The sequence below is a fragment of the Diuraphis noxia genome, unplaced genomic scaffold (assembly GCF_037042655.1).
Source record: "Diuraphis noxia isolate RWA-SAM2 unplaced genomic scaffold, SU_Dnox_SAM2 contig0004, whole genome shotgun sequence".
In the NCBI taxonomy this organism is placed as follows: domain Eukaryota; kingdom Metazoa; phylum Arthropoda; class Insecta; order Hemiptera; family Aphididae; genus Diuraphis; species Diuraphis noxia.
In genome coordinates, this window is record NW_028301714.1 from 10,773,717 (window position 1) to 10,778,941 (window position 5,225).

Sequence of the window (5,225 nt, forward strand, 5' to 3'; positions counted from 1 at the left end):
AAATAACACACAGTATTTAGTCCAATCAAATTTAGGTATTTCAACTTTGGTAGGTACTACACCAAATTGTATATTGCTTACTTTTAACTTAAATTTCAATTCTTTTTAAAACGCACAATTTCAATATAATTGATATTAATATGTGGGGATGGCCACATTATATTATAACATTTTTAAAAAACTTTTTACGTTCTACATTAATAAACTAAAAAAAAATAAGTGCCTATATAAAAATATAACAGGTACATAACAGGTTTAAAAAAAGCGATTTGTATTTGGTGATTAAAAATACCTGGGACTATAAACGTTTCATGGGTAGCTAAATAAATACTCGAATGATATACTAAGGTATATTATTATTTATTAGTATATGATATTATCCGTGAAATAAGTATACTATTATACATAATTATTCATGAGGGCCAAATGTCCTATTCTAATAATAGACGGGGACGAAATGTCCGTGGACCATAGACATATTAAGAAATAATATATTCTTAATATGTCTATGCCGTGGACTCGTTTTTTTGACGGGGATGAAACGGTGTGTGCGAAATGTCCTTTTACCATGCTATACATCTAAATATCCAACCACTGCCAATATATTATTTTCTAATATGTTTAGAACTTATACAGGCAATCCGATGTACACATTCTTATCAAAGACTGACTAGGTCATTAATATTATTGTTTATGTTGATTAATGAACAATGACTATAGACTATAGTGTTAGTAGTCGTAGTCTTTATAGACGTTAGACTTGAGCTGTTCACGATAGTGATACTCACGGTACACATAAGTAAGTTAATATCTGAGGTCTCTAAAATTTTAAATGTTTGTTAAACGCCACTTAATAGTTAACTGCATGTTGTCTGTTACTGTTTTTAGTTCACACAATGTATTAAATCATGGTTCTCAAAACTGAAATACATGATGTACCATCTACTAGGAATTAGGAAGTCCAGCCAATGAATTGACAATTTTTCAGATGATGATTTTCTTAAAGGCAATTCTACAGACTAAGTATACATTTTAAGAATTCTAATTCAAGTTATAAAAACATTAATATTAGAGTGAATTCTAAAATTAAAAGCTAAAAATGTTATTGTGGGAACCTTAGATAATTGTATCGATATTTTAATTTAAAAATGAGTTATTTGTATGGTGATATTATTATATTGTCTGATATTATGTGATACAGTTTTATTATGGTATATCTAAATGTGTGCGTTGATTGATATTTGTGTCCAAAGTGCTCAGCCCGTTTAGTCATGATAAATATATAAATAAATAACAATGTAAAATATATGTTACAAATTTTAAATACCCATAACTTCATTTAAAAATAAAATATAAATAAATATTTACTTGTAAAACATTTTTTCTTTCAATTTTGATTCTATGTTAATTCTAATATTAAAGCTAACATTACAAAATTGGATCTGCTGTGCGCAAATTTGGTTGTTATGTTTATCTTAGGTCTGAGAGAAAATATATGGTGCATTGAAATATTTTTAACAAACTTTTAATTTGTAGGTGTTAAAATTTTGTTGAACCAGTATCCAGTTTTAATAGTACAGACAGCTTGAACATATTAATTAAATCGTAAAGAAACACTTAACAAGTATTAAAAATTCAATATTCCGACAATAGAACATTCGGAGTTTGTACTCTCGTTAGCGGTTGTTAACTACTAGCCAATCACAGCAGTCCTATCATCAGAGGCTGCACAGTTTTTCCAAACTTATTTGGAATATAGTAAGTATAGTAATATAATTACTTATGACCAAAATAGCCTATGAAATAGAAAAATAATACAAGTTCACACTGTACCTAATATATTATGCATACAACTACACATATATTAACTATAGTTAAATATGTCAGTATGTCATATTGGCAATATACTGTTTGTCCTCCAAGGTGTTATCAAAATAAATCAATAACACATAATTTGTGGTAGTTGAGTTACACAATATGATCTATATGGTTACACTTAAAATATATTTACAAGAATTACAATTAAATACATTTGTTTCTTTGTTGTAAATAGCAAAGGAGGGGTTCCAAGTTCCAGATAGACCAAGATATCAATGTATAACATGGACACTCAATTAAGTTTTCTTCAGTTCATTTGTATATTTCATCTTTGTCAATTTCAGATGGATGATATACTGAGTGATATTACTGGATAACCATTTGATCATTTTTGAAATTAATTATGATTGTGAGAAATGAAGTATAGACATTAAATTATTTTTAAGATTGTATGAAACAAATTTGTTTATTAACATGTTATAAATTAAAATTAAATTAAGTTGTGCATTTGTTTAATATTGTAATAAATTAGTAACAATTATAAAATATATTGGTTTAAATTTATAAAAAATAAAAAATAATTTATTTTTATTTAGAATTAAGCTCACCAGAAACTTAGGTCTTAAGTATTGAAAGTATTATAAGATATTTCAAATATTCATGATATTTTAAATGTCTAACTACATAAATCCGACTCTTTAGTATAATGTGCAAACATTTCTATTTGCTGTCTAATAATTTGTCTTAAATATAACTAATGAGATTTTATATTTAATTTATAATTAATACAACTAATAACTTATCTACCGATAGGTACTACCTTGAATATTCAAATTAAAAATGTTCTTGAGAACTTTACATGTCAATAGAGATTTGGTTACCAGCTTATTTGTTTTACATTATTAAACATACCATAAATTATTATATTTGTATAAAGGTGTATAAATTATATTTATATGTTTATATAATAGTTTAATGGAATTAATTATGAATGTTATGATGTTAGAAATGTAAATTTTTTTAGTTGTATGCATGAGACTTATACAGTATTAAAATTCACACAACAAACATCTTAATATGTTATTGTAATACACAGTACTTTAAAAAAATAAAAAAATCACTTGTGTTTAAAAATTATTTATAAATATATTTATAACACAGAAAGATATATTATAGGTACTTAGGTACATATTACAGTATCTTTATAGGTATGTATAATGATTTATTTACATTATTTCTTCAAGAAATGTATTTTTGTATGGTCCTTTATTTAAGTTTGATAATTTAACCTGTGCATAGGCGTGCACAGACATAGCTTGCAGGTGGTCCATTCCTATTTTACAATTAATCACTATATTCGCTACTATTTTTGCCACCATCCAAAATGTTTTTCTATCCACAATAATAGAAATGCTTGGCATGGTCTATAAATGCAGATGTACCTAGCAAGCCTATAGATACCTTTTATTATAATATGTTCATGCCTATTGCCTATGATAATTGATAACTATTAAGAAAACAAATTTTAGATATAATTTTTGATTGATTTATTACAAAAGATATACTAAGAGTAACATACTTGAATAAAAAAATAGTTTTCAAGATTCAGCAGGTGGTGTATTTGCATACCCTGCACCACCCATGCGCACGCATATAGAGCATAAGAGATTAATAATGAATAATAAATTAACAATCTTATATTATGCTTACCTGTTTAAAGCCATTTAATATATAAATCCAATACAAAATACATAAATATAAAGTTTAATTATATTACTTTTTTTCTTGCTATGTTAATAAACATAATCTAAATACCATTGTAATGTATGATTAAGAAGTTATAAATAAAACTATTTGATGCCATTATATTAAACTCTTATGAAACTACTATGTGGACATTAATAAATCATTGTCGATTTATAATTAACCAATTTATGAATAATATAATATTAAACAAAATAAAAATTTAAATAATATTCTATTTGGCGGCCAGAAATACTATAATTTGTTATTTATTCCAAGCCGAACAGATATGACACATTTCTTCCATGATACTGATATAAACCGTTTTTTTTTCTAGTGATATAAACCGTTTTTATTTACTGTCTGGTCATCGGTCATGGTGATACCCCAGTTCTCCCGGAGTGATAAGAGTTGTTATGCGGCGGTTACCCTATGGTTGCCATGTGACCAACTTGAGGTGGTGTTGCACAGCAAGTCGAGGGATATTTTCGATCAACGGAGCGGAGCGACAAGTGCCGCTGGCATGGCATCACTGATGTAACTTATTTCGTATTGATGTCACTGTTAGATACCTGGTATCCCCCTTGGTATATGCTTTATCACATTTCTTATCACACTCCGGGAGAACTAGTAGGTACCCGTCGGTACCTTATGAAATATTTGAATCGAACCGTATAACCGGATATTATTTATTCATATTACCTAGGTAATTTTTAAAAATTTTTTTTTATAATAATTTTACAATCTATACTTCTTAGCATAATGAGTAAAGTGATAAGAGACAGAAAAAAAAACATAGTATTCGTGATTAAGAAGTCACCCACTGGCCACTAGAGACTCTTTACGTAATGGGAGATTTGGGAAGAAAGGTAATAACTTTTTTTTTTTTTTTTATTATTTCATTTTTTTTTCCGGTGAGGAAGAGTTGGAGTGGTTATTGTAAAAGATCTCTGCACCATCTCCTTTTCAGTCGACGGCGCGGATTATCAGGAAGTGTTAATTTTTAACCTAGGTTATTAACTTAATAATTATTCTAGACAACGGACTACGTGGAAAATGTCTCATTAATTTACAATATTATTGTATTTAATATGTGTAATATTAATTAGGTAAACAATATTAGTAACATTTTACAGTTCTGAGTGCACGGAAATATCATGATTTATATCCAACAGTACACATTTAATTTTGAAAAGTATACGCTTGTACAAGACTACAATATAAGTAAATAATAGACCTTTTTAGCTGATCATTGATCAACGATCATTAATATTATTATTCTATGCTTTTGGTGGACACTGGACAGCGCGCTTTACCGTGAACGGCGTGAACATAATTTCCAACAATATTATAATAATTATACAACTCAACTCAATTTTCGACGATGAGTGCGCCACTTGGCCACGTCTTGGCCTAATCGGCATCGCCTGTGTAGTGTGCGGTGCATACGGTATACCGTACCACGGACAAAATGACGTAATAACCGTACTATAGATCAATATTGTTCCCTTCAGAAGAGTGCACAACATTCACGCCATCTATGAATGAATAACCATAATAATTTTATTAGGTAATTTCGATTTTATAATTGTTTATTATGACAAGTTCACATTTTAAAATTAAATGCAACTAAGTGTTCTCTATATAAAATCTATAAACAAATT

General features: G+C 27.9%; 1 long non-coding RNA gene across 3 annotated transcripts; it reads left to right on the forward strand.

Moving 5' to 3' along the window:
- The first annotated feature begins 886 nt into the window (after positions 1 to 886).
- Positions 887 to 2,803, forward strand: LOC149055697 (uncharacterized). Of its 3 annotated transcripts, none has more exons than XR_016191762.1 (3): positions 887 to 1,023; positions 1,537 to 1,758; positions 2,054 to 2,801. It is a non-coding gene; the product is annotated as an uncharacterized LOC149055697 (long non-coding RNA). The 3 variants fall into 3 exon arrangements; XR_016191763.1 differs by having other exon boundaries at positions 891 to 1,006; positions 2,054 to 2,803; XR_016191764.1 differs by lacking the exon at positions 887 to 1,023 and adding an exon at positions 1,175 to 1,479 and having other exon boundaries at positions 2,054 to 2,803.
- The last annotated feature ends 2,422 nt before the right edge of the window (positions 2,804 to 5,225 follow it).